Below are 21,152 nucleotides of genomic sequence, written 5' to 3'. Positions count from 1 at the left end.
AAGTGGTTCCATTTTAATCAATGCCATAGAAGGGCAGTGTTGGCTGTGCACGAGTAGAGATAAGCAGAGTGGCTTGTTTTTGATCGGCGGGCAGCTTCACACTCGTCTGTCTCTGTGTCAGAGAGGAAGAAAGAGAAGGAATTGGTAATGTGGGTTTTGTCTTTGTGTACGCGCAGATGTGCATGCGTCAGTGCATTGCTGCTGCCGCTGAATGAGAGCTCCCGGTGACCCTGCCTGTTTAAAAATAGAGCAGTGTTACCCAGGGGAAGCCGTGGCAACACACTATAGATACAGATCCTCTTCTGATGTAGAGGAGGAAGAGGAGTTTGGACACCTTATTTTGTCTGCTCCACCTGCACGGCTGTTTCTTCAGCAATACAGAGATGAGACATTTTACTATCGTTGTCCTACAATAATATCTCTCTAACGTTGTTACATTGCATTGAGTAAGGGGTTCACTTCTATGCCACGTTGTGGATTGATCATACTTCATCCCCAAGAGGATGATGTCTAGGGTTAATTGTTGTACATTCCTCAAATTGTGACCACTATGGACATCATTTCATACGAACTACAATCTACACATTGTTGTCTTTTTGTGAAAACTAGAACCTTTTTATTTTTAAATATATAATATTGTATGACAGTGTATGTTTAGGGGTATAATGTGGAAAACGTACTGTGATGTAAATGTTTGGAATAAGTGGTAATATATGGTTTTCACCACTGGGTGTCTCTGCTGGCCAGCGGAGGAGCCAAGGATACACTCTCTCTGTCTCATGGCCCCTCCCTAAGACAACACCAATACTTGAGACTAAACAGATGTTTTTGAAGCACAGTCAGTCACATTGTTTTGGTGCCTGAACAGCTTCTCTGTTGTCTATTTTGCCTTATGCTTTTGCCATTTTGATTTCTTGATTGTGTAGTGCGTTTAAGTCGAGTTTGGACCAACAACGTCTCGTCTCATTCACTTGCACTTTAATTAGATAGAGACCCTGGAGTTGTTTGTTAAGCACACACCTGATAAAATCTTTGTGGAGTTTAAATTTATATATGTATATGGACAAACACACATACATGGAGAGAGAGAGAGAGAAAAGGGCTAAAAGCCCATGAAAGGCACAATACACAAATGTTTCACAAGCCAAAAACTTCTAGTTTCTAATGTATTTTATCACAGAAAATAATTGTCAGGTTATAATTTGGCTTCTTTTGATTTTAAAAGCATGTTAATATGTTGAATGTTGCCCTGTTTTCATGCCAGTGTTGATTGATGCTTCCATGCCATTGGCTGGCACCATTAACATTGGTCTTCCCTATTGCTAACCCATGTGCTACATTTACTCATTTGGCAGACGTCTTTATCCAAAGCGACTTACAAGTGAGGCAACTTAGGGTTAAGTGGCATGACCAAGGATACTTCAGCATGTGGACAGGAGGAGCCGGAGATCAAACCGCCAACCCTGTGATCAGTGGACAACTCGCACTACCACCTGAGCCGCAGCCGCTGTAATATATAGTCATGCGGCCTCTAAAATGGCTCCTATATCTGCTCAGATTTAAGGCTAAAGTTATGTGTCTGTCATGACTAATACCTACAGTGGCCATGATATATAGCTTGGTATAAACAAAAGTGATGGTAAGATACTGATCTACCATAAAACCCCTTATATCCTCTATTTTTTTCCACTGTCTTTCATTTGTATGTTCTTCAACATTCTGTTGTCACATATTTTGTAGTAATGTTGATAATAATAATAGGGTTTAAATAGAGAAAGACAGTAAGTGAAGATCAGTAATGCAGCGGATCTATAAGAATGTGAACCAGTGAAAACACAACAGAAGAAAAAGGAACTGATCTTGCCACACTAGTCTCCCCCAAATCATGAGAAAAGTGGTCGTTCTCCAGACTCACAAAATTAAAAATGAGTATGTAGACACTATTAATGTCTTAATGGCAAAAACAGGCAGATCTTCTGTGATACTATACCAGATGTTTTTGGCCAGTTGGCTTCTGATACAAATGGCACATAACCTCAGGTGAGGGCACTCACCCGTATGAAAGCTGCAGCTTTGGCTTAGAATTAAAGCACTTTATGGAAAGCACAGGAACATGAGCACAAAGGATTGTCATTTTTTAGTAGCAGTGAATTTCACCAGTCAATGAGCTGAAAATACTGTGAGTCAGAAACTTGTAGATCATGTTAGTTATGGTCTGATTCCCGCATCCTCCAAGAGGTCACTGGAGGATAAAGCTGCACTCTGCAATGCACTGCCATCTTCACAAGAGGCTTAACTGTACCATTAGTTTCTGCGCCTGTAGCTACAAGACTGATCTGCAGAATATAGAGACAATGGTATAGATGACAAACTTCAGTTAATACTGATGTGGTGGATCTCGCGCAAAGGTATTGTAGCGTTGAGTGCTATAGATATAGTCATATGATGCCACATTTCACAAAGGAGTTTTCCCTATTTCCACACCAGGCACAGCAGGTCTTGCCTCTGATGTTTAGAAACATTTCCAAGCACTGTTGCATGGTTCAAATTTGCCAGTAGTAAGGTTTTGGCATTTATTATTGATATTTCATACTTATTATAGAAAACAAAGACTCCAACTCCAGGGTCTTTTTGTCTTGTCCATGTGTCGTCTGTGTTGCATTACATACTACAAAGCAACTTATAGAGCTTTACTCAGTTAAATTACTGAGATTAACTCAACAAAAGTAGAGTAATAGTGTATTTATTTAACTGTGCAAATAGTGTTTATGTGACCAAACCATAGTTATATTTATAGTATTTAAGATGATGTATTTAATCTGTACATATTGATGTACATTCTGATAAATTCACATTGAGTATCTATAGTAAGAGTGACAGGGTGTATACTTGAGCTGTAAATAATAATTGTATATTTTGAGATATTTTTTGATTTTTGTACTGTAGGTAATGTTACTTTAGTGTCTGTTGGTTTATGGTGTTAGTGTGTGGTTGTTCTCAATCAAAATAGCATCTGCGTGTGTGGGTGTGCGTGTGCGTGTGTGTGTGTGTGTGTGTGTGTGTGTGTGTGTGTGTGTGTGTGTGTGTGTGTGTGTGTGTGCGTGTGTGTGTGTAAATGTACATGTGGTTTTTTGATGTTTATATGTGTGTTCCTTTCTCCTCTGTCAGTGCTGTGTGCTGCTGTTCTAATCCAGATAAAAAGCCTGTTGTGACAGTGACCTGGGACCACTGGGAACTGCAGTGGCGTCCAGCACAAAACTGCCAACAGTGAGACAATGACAGAAATTTTAGTTTTTTGGTTGAAGAGAGTGATAAACTGTACAAACACGATGGATGAAATGAACAGGAAATTAAAATAACCACTTTTATGAAACAGAACTGTGTTATGTGTGTCATTTATTCTGATTTACATGGAAGTTCAAATGCAAAGATATGCCATTCTGAGCACAGTTTTGTTTTTACTGACATGACCTTGATGACATTACGCATTTATTCAGTTTTTAATCTATAAATTTCAGTAACAATAAATATTCTGAGCAGCCACATTTAAAATGCATTGATGCATGATGTGTGAAGAAAAAACAAAAACTACATATAAGATCATAACATTGTGGTGCTATTTGCTCTGGCCGTGGCACAAAAAAAAACAGGCGGGATTTCATATCTTTTACTTCAATATTTGACCATGACAAAAATTTGAATCACATGAAACACATAATCTGTATAGATGGGAACATAATGATTTCTGACTAATCCAAATCTCAATGTGAATTAATTTTTAATGTAACAAATGTAATTTGTTATAATCCAAAAATTTGTTGTAGATCATGTAAGGAGGAGATATATAATAACATGATTGTGTGTGAAAGAGACATGAAAAGGAAGACTGATGCCTGTAACACATTTTTAGAGGAAGTACTTGTTTACTTACGTAAAAGTAACAATACCACAGTTTAAAGACTATTAAAAAATAAAAAAGTCAAAAGTAAAATTAGTAAAGTAAAGTAAAATGTACACAATTATCAATTCTCATTTTGAAGGAAAACTTTCACTAAATGTTATGAAATTAAAAATGTTATCATTTCATTTCAGTTGAATTTCCACCGCTACAGGCTGAGTTCTTTCTTTAACATTCTTTAGAAAATGTTAAAACACAATCACGCTGAGATATGGCTCGTCAAGAGATCCTGAAAAGTTCACATCTAGGAGTAGAGCTTTTATTCACCTGACAGCAGTGATATTTTATTGTCTATAGAAATTGTAACCACAGTCATGAGATGATGTCGTTTTTTTATCCGTTTATTAGCCCACTCTTAAAGCGATAATCAATTGCGATAATCAACTGCTCTGTTCGCATTCAATAACCAAAGAAGAAATTCTGTTAATTGCCCTAGTCAACCACCACAGCTCATTTGACTCTCCGGACTACTTAACTCATGTGGCTTCCTCTTCCCACAACCAGATTGACTAAATTACTTGGCTTGTGTCCCGCTGTGGCAGACACTTAGTCGTAAATGGACGCAGCAGTTTGGTCTGGCAGCCCAAAGTGGTTTTCGCCATCTGCACCTTAAACCACCAAATCACCATGAGCTAAACTCCAGCATGTGCAGAGTTGTGCAGCACAGAACCAGGCTCATCCAGCTCTATTATCCCAGCACTGACACAAATCGGGCCTACAGCCAGAGAAGACAGTGACGCATCATCTGCCTTTTGAGCTGCGACGTCCATCACCTGCTGGCTCTTCACAGCTGCTCATAGTGGCTCATAGTTTATACAAGTGCCGTCAGATGGTACAGATTTATACCAGGGTCATGCAAGAGACACATTTGCAGACGTCAGTGGTCTCAATGGTGTGAAAATATTCTTGTTCCCATTCGTAAACATATGGCTCCTAGTGTTTTCATGTACTTGAGCTTGAGAAATGGCCGAGATGAGTATTTCAGTCCAACTGAATCCTCACCTCTGGTGAGTTGTGTATTTAATAACATGCTGTTCAACTCCCATAGGCCATCTTGGAGTCTACAGATTGAGTTTACATTAATTAATATTGGACTGCTTTGTTGTACTTAGAGTTGCAATAAAGCAGGGACTGATGCTGCTGCTGCTTTTTTGGTTTTGGCCACACAGGTTGTGTGCGTAAATGTCAGGATATTTGTCTCCTAGGCCGCGTCACACTTCCTTTCTTAACTCAGCTGTCCGGTGTACTTTGAAGAACGTCTAACTATTCTGTATCCTGTAAACAAATCATTTCCTACCACAGTGTAAGACACATGGGACACGAATAGGCTGTGGTGACTTGATAATACATATACAGAGTGTATATCCACACACAGTAATGGGAATCCCACCTGCAGGTTCCTTTACAGATGATTATCTAAAAACAGCACAAGCAGCCAAGAGGCCACTTCCCATTTTCCCACTGCCCCGCCACCTGATCCAGGAAACGACCGTGTTGGTGGACATTTTTCACACTTTGAGCGGCATTTTCTTGGCAGGTTGAAATTGTGTGGGCAGAGATCCATCAGTCATATTCTCACATGGCTCTTTCAGCTGCTGTCAGCTTCCACAGCAGAGGCCAGATGGTCCTGTGTGAAGCCTGTTCAGAGGACTGACCAGACAGCCACGACAGTTCATTACTGTTTGACCAGCTTGTCTCACGGCAAACAACACTGAGCTTTAACAGCATTGTCAATGAAGGGAGCCACATGTTGCTTAGTAGAAAGACAGACAGTTATTTCATGCTTTGGAGATAGATGGGGGTTTTTTTTGCATCCTTATAATCTGATCAGTGTTAAATGCCTTAACATGGATCTAAACATGTTTTATTTAACATTGCAAGGTCACAAGTCAGCAGGTTGTAGAGATGTGCGCAGAAAAAAATGTTATTTTGAATGGATTGGATTGTCTGCTCGGTGGATAAAACTGCAAACGACTCCAAAATGTGAATGTGTGACCATGTCAATGTAAAGCCTCATGCTCAACAAAACCTCCCTAAACAACAAACTTTTAAATAGAGCTACTTGTCAGTAATGCTCTGCTCTCCTGCTTTAAGTCAAGAGACGGTGCAGAACTGTACCACAAATGCTATCTCATATCTGGTATTTTTATTGTTTTAACTGCTTGCTTTTCATTCATTCACCTGGGAAATAATTTCTTCACACTGTATCTTTGTTTATCTATCAGAAGGTTATCTTTACAACTTGTAAATGCATTCAAGCACGTTTAGCCTACAAGTACAGCAGGTATTTTGGGACAAGGAAACACTACTGAGCACATTTGAGAGATATCGTCTTTTTTCAAATCCTGCCACCTACATTACCCATGTAGTAATGTCTGAGCTTCAGGTGAGTTATGCTATTAGCGGCTAATGTAGCCTCAAGCCTCTAGCTCCAAGCAGAGATGGGGAGTGGACTACTGAGGTCTGGTAAATTCACTTCTTTCTAACTCCACAACCACAGATTTTTTTCCTTTTCAAACTTGTTGTTTTCAGCCCCAACTGAAGCTGACTCAAGTGACATCACTTGAGACTACCTATCAGATTTTGCGCTGCTCCCTCTGGAGCCATAAAACGGCTTTATGGCATACAACTTTTTTACAAGTAGTACCCCCCAGGACTGGTGAACAGACTAAGGCGTGTAAAATAAGTGGAGTTCCCCATTAATATGAAACAGAAAGAGAGACGTTGACCCTTAGCGGATTCTTGCAGTTCACAAATTATAATATCAGTGGCAGGACTGATGTCTCCAAGTTAGAGAATTGTTAAACAATGATGAATGTTTCACATGCAAATTACCTTACAAGTCTGAAAACAGATGTTTAAATATATACAGAGCCAGCAATTTTGTCAATTTTGTTACTATGTTGAATAATGAGTAAGTGAAGTGGTGAGGGATATGAGTGGCAGTCATAATCAGCTAGGAGAAGAATTGGACAGTGAGAAACAGGTAGAGCAGGCCATGAGAGGCAGCTGTTTCCGCTCCATTTGTTTTTTCCTGTTGGATGAGCATTAAGTTGCGTACGGTACTTCAAGCTCTGCTGCCAGAGCTGGAGAGGTCAATTATCTGACGCAGAGTGAAGGGAAGTAGGAAGCAATGAGACAATTTTAAGAAACATACAAATTTATCTTGAAACAGTTGTTTTTTTGTTAAACATAATCAGACATGTGGGTAGGGATACAGCAGGGAATAAAAAACATAGATCTTTACTATAGAGTATACAGTAATGTTAAATATAATGATCAAGCAAATAATCCTTCAGCACAGACCATCTCACAGAAAAACTTCAGAGCCGAGGAACATGGGCCGTAGCAATTATCTCCACACTGAAGCCCTGCAGGACCACAATGCACCTTATCTTCCTGGATCCCAATTAGATGGTTGAGGAAAGTGCGGCCCCTGACAACCATCTGCCTTTAACAACTGCAGTGTCAGAACTGTGAAGAGGAGAACCTTTCATGTTTCACTTGTGCAGCAGCTTGTACAGTATTAATACAGTGCCAGAAATATCTCTGAATGGACAATACAGACAGTGGACTGTGACCAAAACAGAGCTGATTAGCCAGTAAAAGCAGCTGCTGATGGACAGAGATAGAAAACCTCCTTACCCTAGAGTATGCGAACATAGGATCTTAAAACAAAACAACACTCCATTACAGAGAAAAAGCTCAATTACTGTTTCTTTTTTTAGTGATAATGTTTGCATACACGTGCAAAGTAGTTCCATTCATCCTCACTTAAAAGCTATCTGTATCTATGAGGCTGAAAGGTCACAGGTAAACAGGAAGCGTTCTAAAAACCACCAGGAAGAGAGAGGGGGAGTGCAGAGATCACAGGATCCACCAGAAGTAATACAGTACAAACAAACGAGCCCGTAGGCAAACACTGCCACTGCATTAATCATGTCTTTGTAATATGGAAGTCTATCTGGAAAACATTAGATGTGAAACTAAGGTAATCTGACATTTGAATTGTTTTTTTAGTGCATGTGATTTTCATTGTATCATATTCTGTCTGTTCTCTTTTAAAACAAGTGGTTCTATATTGAACTTGGTCTCTACCTTGGTACATATACTGTATGGCAACCCTAAATGGTTCAATAAAGAGCCATTTTTCATTATGATAATGTGCGATGTTTACGCCAAAGGCAGAATTTGCACGAGTAGGGTTGAAAGTGCCTCATGTAAATAAGATGCACTGCCGAAGAGAGTGCTTGGCCAAAATCTGACTTTTGTAAAGTGTAAAACCATGTTATTCATACACCATGCAGTGAGAGTGAGTAGCATATATTACACATATCATAATTGGAAAGTTACAGTTTTGTTTAAACTTTTAAAGTCTAAAATTTTATCATTTGTATGTTTAGCAAGTATTAGGCAAATACACCTCTTTTTAATAACCTTTAATATTACATATGTAATGTTAAAATGTGGGATGATTGCTGCTTTAGTCGTGTGGCTAATATTAGCTAGCATTAACGTTTACAAAGCTACTTTATTGAGAGAAACCTATTTAAGGCTATAAAAACCAAGAACAAGCATCCTCCTGGAGCCATTAATACATCACTATACTTACAATGTGCTGCTCGCTGACCCACTAATTTATTTAAATAATGTGAGCATTACAGGAAGCCTGAAATTTTCAGTTGACTAACATTGGTTGGTAGTTTGACGACTTAGCTTGCTAACATTTAGCCTAACTGACATTTAACGGACACAAATTGGACTATAATTTGACTCATGCACATATTTTATGTTGAAATGCTCATGCTAAAGGAACAAAGAAAGTTTATGTTCAAGAGAAAGGGCAGATACAGTATCTTTTGCATGATTTTTATAAACATTTCCCAAAAATTTAGTTTGACATATTCAGCATATCACAGCGAGCTTTGTGGTCTCCATAGAATTTAAAATAATGTTCTGTTGGTTTGAACAATTTTTGACTGTGATGTAGTGAGAGGATCTTCTACAGAAAAAAAAAAGACTTTACTTCTCGTGTCACTATTAGAAACTGTTGCAGGCTGAAATCACAAGATTTCAGAATGAAGGTTTGTAACACACAAAGTTAAAAAAAAAATGTTCCAACAAAAACAAAACATTACTCATCCAAAGCAAAGACCAGACTGATGAGCAGATGGAAATATCGACATGGCTTCCTGGGGTGGGTGTAGGGAGAGATCTGACAGCAGGCAACAAGATCTCTGGAAATATTTGGAACCAGTTCATTCTTTCATTTTCTTCTCTGGTGGCACTTGGCAGGAATCTTGTCAGTCAAGATTGTGATATTGATCTCACTTAATCAGGCATCTTAACTGAAATTTCAGCATCCTATCACATGTGACAGTGATGGCTCCCACCAATTTCAAGGGCAGGCATGCGTACTGTATTTCCAACTTGAGTGATCTTTACCTCTGATTTCCTGTAGGGAACCTCTTCAAAAATGTGAGAAATTGCATTTTACTGCACGAAATGGGGTTTGTGGCTGCACTGTAAAACACTGATAGACATAAGAACTGCAGCTGAATAGTAATCAGTGTTTCAGGTATGTTCAAAATGAACCATCCATACAGAATATATATTTTTTCCAATTCTGTGACAGATGATCACCAGAGCTGGAGGATGACTGTCCCACAGTGGGAGGGGGGTGAGGTGTAGGGTATTGTGGTTTCCCTTTTGTGGGTCTTCAGATGGCTGAGGAGGCTGATTTGTTGCATCGATCACTGCATTGATTGAGGCTGCTCCTATAGACATTCTCATTGGTTGCTATGGTTTCAGGTCTACACTAAATCTGTCTGTTGACGCCGTCTCGCAGTAGCTTTTGCTCACACCAGGCAGGTAGGGGTGAATGAAGGGAGGGAGGCAGGTAAACTTGTATGTCGAGTCTTTTTAGACTTTCATTGTATCAGTAGATTTAGCTGCAAGAGCTAAAGTGTGTTTGAACATTTCATTTCAATAGCTGTGTAATTTATTGATTGATTTATTTATTTATTTTACATAGCTTAGGACCAGTTCTTTCAGAGCTCTAATAGTTATAAATTCAAGTTTTGCTGATATGCAAGGCCTGGATGTTACTTCTGCGTTATTTATTTTTAAATTTTTCTGATATTTTACCAGGTTACTGTATGAGTTTTTGCTTTGCATCTCAAATCAATTAAAGTCTGACATTTTGAATAAACCTTAGCAACTTTGCAAAGAAGAATAGTCGCCAGTATTGCCCTGCGAGCGCAAGGTCGGACTTTCCCTCCGCAGCCACACCTCTATGGTCTCATTCAATTGATCGCTCGGCAGCTGACAAAGATGTGACTGAGCTTCTAAGTTCCTCTCCGAGTGATAATTTTACAGGTAAACATATCACAGCACAGCCGTTGTCTTTAACTTATGGTTACGGTGATTTTGTCAGACAACATCTTGGTTATAAAATCAGGATTTCAGCAGTGCAGTGAAGCAGCTTGGCTTGGAAGTGACTGCTGATTGACATGTAGGCCGAATGAGCCTTGTTTCAATCAGTATTTCATACTTGTATTGAATTACTGTATGTGTGAGCAGAATGCAAATACAATGCAATAACATAATGAATATGCTAATTAGCGTATTATGTCATTTAGGGACATTTAGCAACTTTTGTAACCGACTGTACTGGGTCAATGTGCTGATTTTATGACTCCTCTCCTACTTGTCCTAGTCACAGCAAGCAGCAATCACACTGTACCTTCCCAGAGGACATGTTTGGGGATAGGGATGTAGCATCCTTGTCACCCCATTGCACTCGTTCTCAGTCACGTTTCCTAATGATTACGTCTTTAAAGTGGGTGCCCCAATAGAGTCTTGGAAGTGAAGGGAATCTAATAAATGCCCCTGGGGACGCTGTTCAGCAAAAGTTAGTTTTGCTCTGAAGGGTTACACTTGCCTGTAGTGGTATCTCGCCATTCAGACAGTTCGGGTTTAATTTGGTCAGATTTTGAGATATCCCTCTCAAGTAACTACTTTCTTAGGAAATAGTGTAAAATGTTGACAGTGAGGCCCGTGGACTATCTAGTGTACCAGGAACAGTATCCATTTTTAATTTGAATTTTTAATATATACTTTAGAAAAAGAGCACTCAAATTGAAATTCAATTTATCTAAATTGTTTTTTGGGTGGTTGCAGTTTACATGAATACCTAAGAATATGTGCAAATAAAAGGAAAAAAAAACCTAAATACCACTGGGTAAATATTCCTGAATTCCCACTGGTATCCTAATGATTATACTTGGCCTGGAGTAAAGTGTCACAACAACTACCTGATTGAGGCCCATGAAATTCATCATCTTTAGAGAGTTACTTGTAATAATTTCAGGGATCCTCTGACCTTTCATCTAGCGCCATCACCAGGTCAAAATTTTAATTTGTCCTGAAAACCTAATGAAATTCTCATTATTTCAGCTGTAGTTTGTGTTTGGTGCTAATGTTAGCAGGCTAGATAATAATAGATGTTGAACCTGATAACTATTACACCTGCTTAACATCAGCATGTTAGTATTATAATTGCTAGCATGTTAGCATGTAAGTCCAGTTGGAGGAAAATATTGTTTAAGAGCCTATTACATGCCAAAAAACAGTACAGTGGTTTTTAAAAGCAAAGGATCTAAAAGTAAACAGCAGAAATATAGTATTCACATTACAAAGTTATGCACCAGGAATGCACACTTGCATGTATGTGATTGGCCAACACTGCACCATGCTGGATGACACATCACACTGAGTTGCAGCAAAAGTTTATTCAGATTTTTCGCCACATGCTGCAGCATCGTTTTGGTCAGCAATATCAAATATTTAACAACTTCACATGGCATACTGAGGAGCTGAAAGTGGCACAATAATCCCGTGATGAATAACATTGGTGCCTTAATGTTTTCCCCACCTACCTGGGGGAGGCCTAATCACTAATGCATTAGCCATTTAGTGTGTGCTGGCCCAGTCAAAAGGTATGATTGCACCCATTCAACCATTCTGGTGGAGTGCAGCTCTGAAACACCCAGTCTGTAATGACAGCTGAAGAGTAGTGGGCACTGATTAGACCGCTGCTGAGAAAAAAGGCATGTTCCGGTTCTCCAACTCATCATTGATTTCAGAAGGATGTTAAGACTTCATTATGCATAAGTAATGACGTACTGTATGATCGAAAGTTTGCTATGTGATGTTACTGTAAAGAGAAGATAGAGTCTGTTATGTTTTAACAGAGGCCTTCACAGTATGTGAAGAAGTGTTTTTGAGGGAAGCCATAGAGGCGATAAATATTCATGAAGCCCCACATATTCATTTCTATTATCCATTTTTTAATTATTTCCTTTCAAAGTGTCAGGAAGTGACTGCATGTGAACGTATCTAAATGGACCCAGTATTTCATAGACTTGAGAGGGCTTGGTGAAGAGGCAAATGCATGTACTAATGGCTGTTATTTCCCGCCTGTCTTTATGCATAATGGCTATGCTGTTATAAAATACATCACTCCCATTTTAGAGGAAGAACCACATCCTCTATAGCATGAATTTATTAAATGCTAGTAAAGAGCATTAGGAGAGGCTGTCCGAACAAAGTTTCATAAACTTTCCTGGCGTTGACTCCAGATTCCAAACAAAGATGAACAGCCACAGTGCACATGTCACCTAGAAATAATCAGTCAGTTATGTACTTGTAAGTTTTATCAGTGGTATTGTTTGTAGGTTTGCTCGGGATACATAAATATTTCTTGGAAAAACTTCCCATAATTGCCGAATTGTTTACATGCACAGTCCACCTGGGAGATAGCTGAGTATGAGTATTCTCAGAAAAGCACCAGCTGGCACAAATCCAAAAAGCCAGGTCACTTGGTGAAGGTTGATTACTGAGACATTGTCCTCTTACGGAACAGGAACACGACCAAAGTGTTTGACAATCAGGAAACTTGAGAGGTAAAAGGTTGAGCACACATGACCCGGATTGTATATAGTTCATACTTTATGTTGAATGAAATATAAATGCATGTTATTCATACTTTATACATAGATTCCTTTTTCACAGCTATGCAAAATGAAATGTGTAAAGTCTATTTTTAATCTTAAACTGAATGTCAAAATCCATGTTCTTAAGATGTGTAAATATCTGCCAGTTGTGCTGGACATTTTCAGTGTCATTTTGTGACATTATAATTTATTTTTAGATTATTCTAAAATATAACAATTGTAAAAATTCTTAATTAATTTCACAACATTTACAGACTTTGGGTCATTTTTTAGGAAAATGTAAACGTAAAGTAGTTAAAAAAACAAGAAGTAAGGTGTTAATTATTGAGCTTTAGTTAGTGTGTTACCAAGTGTTAATAGGCAGAACCAGGACCATCGTTTCCTCCTGTTTCCAGTCTTTGTGCTAAGCTAGGCTATCTGGCTGCTGGCTTTAGCTTCATATTTACCTTACAGATATGAGAGTGATATTGGTCTAGAAAGGTATTAATAATAATAATAATAATCATCATCATCATCATCATCATCATAATCATAATCATAATCATAATCATAATCATTCTAATAATAATAATAATAATAATAATAATAATAATAATAATAATAATAATAATAATAATAATAATAAGAGAAGATTTCCAAAAATTTCAAACTAATCCTTTAAATATGGATATTTTTTGGCAATGATGTTTTTCTACAGGAGGGAATGATCCATACTTGGATCCTGTTTGCTTTGGAAACACAGCTGTATGAGCTAATCAGGATTCCTCAGCACAAATCCAGACACCAATTTCTCATGTTTTCCAAAGCTTAAAATGAAGTGGCCCTGCTGCCTGCCTATTCCACTGGCACAATCTGCACCTCAGTCACTTATTAAAATGTGAATGCACAACATCTGAGTCTTCTGGACAGCTGATGGCAGTTGGCACTGCATACAGTAGACCGTATGGGCACTCATCACACATTACATCCATCTCCAGCTGAAGATAAGCTGTCCCTTAACCAAACTAGAAAATTAAGTGGCCAGGACTCAAGTGCCAATTGAAATAAAATACAATGTAGTTTCTGATTAAACAGTTCCTGGGTGTTCAGTTGGTGTGTTGTTGTTGGTCTGATCATTATGTGAGGGTTGCAGAGGAAGTGAGTGGTGGCAGTAATGGGGGAGCTGATGTGATGTATAGTCCACCAGGGTCAACACTGATGGAGACGTAGACTCCAAGGGCATTATGGATGTTCTTTCACCCCCCCCCAGATCCACAGGGGCACCGGAGAACAGGGAGCACTTTTCCATTAGTGGTCCACAGGAGGCTGGCCTCCTGCACATAATGCTTCTGCAGCAGGGGGAAAATCCCTTTAGGATAGTTGACTGAGAAATTATTTTATTGCTCTTCGCAGATCATTACGTCTCCATCCCCGCTCACAGGGCTCAATGGGTTTCTTTTAACTTTAGGAGAGTCATGATCATGAAGCACTCTGGCAGAACGGTTGTGAGCTGCTGTGAAAAATGTTGATATTTGGTGCCCTGACGACATTTCAGTTGCAAATGAGACCGTCTCCCCACACAAATGTACCTCCTGCAAGTTGTTGGTGCAAGCAGCTTATTATGACCCAGAGTTACATTTTATTGTTAGGTGACATCTAGTGGTCGTGTGAGACAGCATCAGTCTTTTCAGCAAATGTCCCAAAACAACATGTTTACATTTATTTGACAAAGTCCCTCTACTCGCCCTAGTAATTATGAAGGGAGCTAAGGGGGAAGTCAGGTGACGTTGTTATAGACCAACAAAGTCCACGAAGGGAGGAGGTTGGGGTGGATGGATGGGTCGACAAAAACCGAACCAATAGTCAACGTTGTTCCCTTTGACCATGTCTGTTCTATAACCGACATGTTTATTATTGTTACCATGACCACGAAGGTCCTCTAACCTTAACAAGGTACTTATTTTAACCCAAACAACGATCTTTCCCTAAACCTAACTAGAACTTTACCACAGCTTTAACACGTTATAAAAGTGAGTTAGTTAGTTAGTTGGTTAAATTAGTTCAAAAGTCATTTTTAACAGTTCATCTGTGGCATATCTCCTGCCGCTGTAGGGACGTGAATTCGTGAAAGGCTCCTATGGGCTGTATCAGAGAGTAGGGTCATATGATATTAAGGTTGGAAGACTTGTTGTTGCAAACAGACAATTTGGTTCCAGTTTATAATTCACATATAATTCTGGGTAATTACAGCTCGGCTTTTCGTTTTCATAATTTTGGTTCTTTGAAATGGTTATGATAACATTGTTCTTATGAAGTTGCAGCAACTCAGGAAGACAGAAAAATTGCTGCAACGAAGTCCGACATGGTGAGAAGTATGAGCAGACAGATCATCACACAGTTTGGAAACATGCTAATACTTTAGCCAGATTATCTAAACTACTTCATTTGGAGGTACAACTGGAAGTGAACGTACCTGAAATGATGGCCAAAACAATGAAAATAAGTTGTAAGAATTAAACCCTTTAAATCTTTAATTTGTGATGATGTGATGAAAAATGTGATTTAAAACATTCTAAAAATAATTGGCCCAATATAGGACAATATTTTTTTCTGGAAATTACATTTGAAAAGCGAGGTTTGTATTATATTCGAGGGCTAGAAAATCATGTTTTATTCACAAATGTGGTGTTCTTTTTGAAAGGAAAAAGTGTCTGTTACAGAGTATTGCATCATGGCTTGCTAGACTAGCCTTACTGTTGCTAGTCTAGCAAGTTCCTTCAAGTCTGTTTAGAGTTTATCTTTCAGAGTGAGTCAGCCCTAAAAATGTTTAGGAAGCAAAGTGTCTGACGGTTCGTGTAACATGTTTTACTAACATGTTTTTAGTGCAAATGAGTTGAAAGCATTTCCTGACCTAACTGCAGAAACACACTGGGGACCGAATCATATGTCGAGCAGCCAAGGGTTTCTGGTATCTCGAATGATGAGGAGCGCGAAAAGAATTACCGAAAAATGCTGACTGTCAGAAAAAAATAATATTGACCCCTGCCAAGAGCCTGGCAAGAGACTGCAGGAGTGTGTGACTGACAGACAAGCTACACAAATGTGGATTAATGTTATGTTTTAATGGAAGTATTTCATGTTTTACTTTTACGTCTTTTATAGTCAATCAGCTATCTCCCAGGTGGACTCTAATGTTCAGGCCAAACACAAAAATCAATGCTATTACTCAATCTGGAATTGAGTATACTACGTGACTAGTTGATGTGTGAAAATCATGAGAATCAATAATGAAAAGGACATGTGAGCTAAATCCAGCAACAACATGACACAGGATCTCCCTTTAATGATGGAAGAGAAGAGCTCCTATGGCTCCACATCCACACAAGCTCTGCGGGCTAATAGGGGTTAGCTCTCCAAATGGGGATGACCCTTGAACTTGGAGAGTGGAGAGAGCAAAGGGAAACAGAGCCCCAAACTCCATCTGCATAGCAACCACATGGTGATTCTGTTTTCTCCCTCCTGTCATCTGTCCCTTAGAGGCAGGTGGAGTTGGACTTTTGATACAGACAGGGTCAAAATAGCTTAGGATTCTGCCATTGGCAGTGGTTAGACTGTAATTTTTTCATAGGCATTTTATGCTGTTGAATCCAGCTTCAAAAGCTCATTTTTGCTTCTTTTTCCTTCTCAAAGGTATTCAAACAATAACAACTTACTAATTGAAATCTTAAATCGAAGAGAGACGTAAAAGCCAAACTCTTATCTTCAGAGTTTGAAAACATCTTCTCACTCATAAAACAGAAACAACCATATGTTGCAAACAGATTAATAGATAATGTTTTATTCTAAAATTAATGAGTTGCACAAACTGAGTTCAGTAAGTTGATCCAAATCTCACTTGGCATATATTTTCAGCATCCAAGTGCTTTCAGAATTTGCAGGCCACAACAGTCCAATAATGATACACAATTAACATATTACTCAGAAGCTCCTTATCTCTTGTGTATAGTGGAAAGTCCACATTGCCTATTATAGGCCGCACTGGATTACATCATCATAAAGCTATAGATAAATAAAAGTTAATAATACAGATAAGAAGTCAAGATGGTCCCTTTTCCACAGCGTCGCACAAATGAATGAAAAGGTGAAATGGCTCAGGCTCAGCCTTTCACCATGGAAACTGTGTTCACTATTGTCATGACAACCTTCAACAGAGGAGAAAAAAAATAAAACAAGGGACGAGGGGAAACAATGAAAGGGAATAATCAAGGATGACAGGAGAAGCCCTGACAGATTCTCTCTCTCAACTTCCAGCTCCGACTCTTTCTGCCTGAGCTCATCTTGTTTCATGAATCACAGGCCCGCAAATCCGTCAGTCATCTTTTCTCCGGGTCCCATGAGTGGGTGATGCTGCTTCAGTAATGGAGTTATTCAGGTGTGAAAAACTATCAGCTACTAGCAAAATATCTGCTTTTGTAGATATAGTCATCAAAATATGGCATTCAACCAAATCATAAGATCCAGATGGCCAATTATCACCTCTGAGCACACTAAGTACACAAGTTTAAAGAGGACTGTTAATGTGGTATTAACTCCCTCTGGAGTTAATTAAATCATTTGTTTTCTATGTTACCAACAGCTTCATTTGAAAGGTAGAAATGGAGAGCTGGACGCATGCCACAGGTGCTCTGAAATCATGTTTAGTTCCGTTTATTTTTTTAGATTTGAATTTAAGAATATATATATTTAATTAATCTAATCGATGTAAACCCATCGAACTGCAAAATCCATGTTGCTCAAATTCCCAGTGCATTAAAGTATCGGTTATCCTAATTAAAAGTAGAAAAGAAAACACCCCCTGCCCACTTTATTAGGGACACCTATACAATTTAATGTAATCCAATACAGCAGATCTGACCAAATTCAAAATTTAGTAGGATTATAATGTTCACTTTTTGTTGACACTGCAAGAGAGAGAGATGTTACATGCAAATGTATAATTGAGATTGTTGTTAGGAGCGCTGTTGTACTGGACAGTATTGTACTTTCATCTATTTCTAATATTTTACCCTCCTCATCCTTGTAAACGGTAAAGCATTTGAATACTTTCTTAAATAATGCAGTCCACTATAACACCACTGCAAAGTACAATGTTAATAATAAACATATAATTAAATGAATACCTCTGTTACAGCGTAAGTCAAAATGAATATTATAGTCTTTGTAAAGGTAGAATTTATGGCTGAGCTGTTGTATTGGATTGCATTAGATCTTAGAGGTATACCTAATAAAGAGGCCACTCCGTGTACTTTCTCAGTCATAACTCCTGGCAACTAGCCATGCAGATAGTTTTGGTTTTATTTGCCTAAGTTTTAAAATATCAGTCTCTTAAATTTCTACTTCCATCCCAATATGAGGGAGTTGGTTGGAATTTTCTTTGTGGTGCCCGCAGCACTGCCAAATGACTTTTCACGTCATGTCTTTATTTATACAAATGAAGCACATTAATTGACATTTTTGAAAATGTTCCAGCGATAGTCAGCCAGCTAATTTTCAGCCACAGTCCTTTGGCAATTTATTCAAAAACCAATGGAGTGAAAGGTTAAGAACATAAGACATTAAGATGCAAAAAAGGACAACAAAAGCAACAAAATCAGCATGCAAAAGCAGCATGAAACAGCAGAATATCGATGCAACAATACAATGGCAACATCCACTATTCAGTATGTGCAGCCATGCAAAGATTTATAAAGAAAAAGAACAGAAAGAGTAATACTGTCATAATCACATTTAAGACCCAAGATAAATGTTTACTTGAAAACCACTTTCTACTGAAGAAACTGCTCCTATGAAAACTGTGACTTATTCTGGGTGACGAACAATTACTCTGAGTTAAGATTATTAATAGTAGTAATAGTAATAAGGGACAGGTATCTGGAAAGAGATTCTCTTTCAAATATAACTTTTCAATACTGTTAACACCTTAAATTCATTTCAACTCTACTGTGTTGGGGGGGAAGCAAAAATCTAAGAGATGGATGTTTCAAAACCCGGAGAAACAAATCTAAGACTGTCTAAATGACTATATGCCTCTAGAGGTAAGTGAGAGGATTCTGTACATTCACATCTTTCCTCCAGGTAACAGGTAATATCAGTGCAGCCAAATACTGTTTGAGAAACATTTGAGAGACAGAATAAGAGCATCCTCTTGTCACCTCATCACCCTGCTTCTCTCTGACCAACTGGTCTCACAGTCCACATTTAGCTTTAAAAGTAAAAAGACCGTCTATTCTTTTGTATGAACACATGCTTTCATATTCATGCAGCCTTGGTGTTTTAGACTCCCCATGACACAGTGCACTGCACAATACATCCCTGAACATCAAAACGTTCTTCATGGGCAACAACAGTAATGATGTTCATGCTGCGCTGAAGTGAAGTGAGTGTGTGTGTCTATGAGGGTGTGTGTGTGTGTGTGTGAGAGAGAGAAAGAGAGAGAGGGAGAGAGAGGGAGAGAGACAGACAGAGAGAGAGGGAGAGAGTGGTGTTTCTTTGCATGTGGAAGACAGAGGGAGGGGGAGATGGAGGCAGCCAAGCAATAATTAGTGTTGCCTGTCATCCCAAATCTCCATGGAGATGTGTTCTGTATGCCATCTACACCTTCGGTACATAATCATGGAGGCACAGGAGAGCAGGAGGCACGGCTGTGACTGCCGTTACACCAATTTAAGCAAGCACAAGATCAACCAGACTAGACTTGTGTCACCACGATAAATACCTGAACAGTAGCTAACACTGCAGCAGCAGTATACAGCTGCAAACTGTGCAGTTAATGGAAAAAATGTGGATTCCATTGTGTAAGCTGTGAATGAAAATAAAAACAGATTGTACATAAACAATACGATTTTATCTTCAACACCGGGGGGGTGAATGGATTTTATTTGTATTTCTGCATAGAAACACATGCCTACATGATACAACATCCCACACGCATACACACGCACACACACACACACACACACACACACACACACACACACACACACACACACACACACACACACGCACACACACACACCTGACAGTTTGACTGGGTTAAAATCCATCACAGTCACCTATACAATCCATAACAGGGAGATATGAAACTGATGTGCTGTGTGCTTCTCCATCACATTCGAGTATATATACAACAGGGAAAACAGGAAATGAGGCTAAAAAGGTGAATTTTTAAAATAATAATATTTCATTAGCTATCTCATGGTGCATAAGCATTTCATCTAGAGAGGAGATAAAAGTTTAAGGAATGATCAAGAATATTGTACTGTGCTACATACGTACAAATGTGCTTATACATAATTACAGACCTCTGGGTCAGCATAGAAACAGGGTCTAATGAAAATGAAATGAAGTTTCCCTTTGTTTATTAAACATAAGGCCACTATGGTAGACTGTGAGGAATATATTATAAGTCACGAGTGAAAGAAACCACACTCCTTCTGCTTCTCTCTCCATGGAAACATATAACAGGGTTTCTACAGATCCGACACAACCAGAAGTGTTAAGGGACAAGTCTAAGTACGTTACGGCACACATTTAAGCTCCATTACTCAACATGAGGCACAAGTGGAACTGATGGTATTGCACTGCATGTATTCTTACTAACGATGATACCGAAAATCTACCATGTAATCTAATCTAGTCTACATTTGGTCCTGACTCAGCCAGTAATGATGCATCAACTGTATACGGCAAAGGCAACAGACAGATAATACTGCTCCATTGATCTTTTGTTTCTTTTGTTGAACTCTCTTATTGAACAAGGATTTACAAACAATGTTTTGCCTGAGCAGCATTCATACCAAGCTGTGTCTTGACAAAATATCTGCAAGATGTCCCTGTGGTCAGTGTTAAAAAGCAGTGGCACGACAGAAGGCAGAGACCGGATGATCAACGAAGAACTCTGGGTCAGTTTGCTCGAGGATCAAACAATGATTTCAAGTTTTCATCTAATCCTAGTTCACAGTAACAGTTTTGCTGTACAAACCCATATTCACAAGTATTTGGGTGTTCTGACTTGACAGTTAACAACAATTATGGATATTAGAGATTAAACCAAATGACGTTACATTTTTTTGAGTTCCAAAAAGAGCTCAAATTGACTGTGTCTGTACATATTACTACAAACATGAAAAGAGAAATAC

This window comes from Xiphias gladius, chromosome 18 (genome assembly GCF_016859285.1).
Source record: "Xiphias gladius isolate SHS-SW01 ecotype Sanya breed wild chromosome 18, ASM1685928v1, whole genome shotgun sequence".
Classification (NCBI taxonomy): Eukaryota; Metazoa; Chordata; class Actinopteri; order Istiophoriformes; family Xiphiidae; genus Xiphias; species Xiphias gladius.
This window is presented reverse-complemented; position numbering follows the sequence as displayed.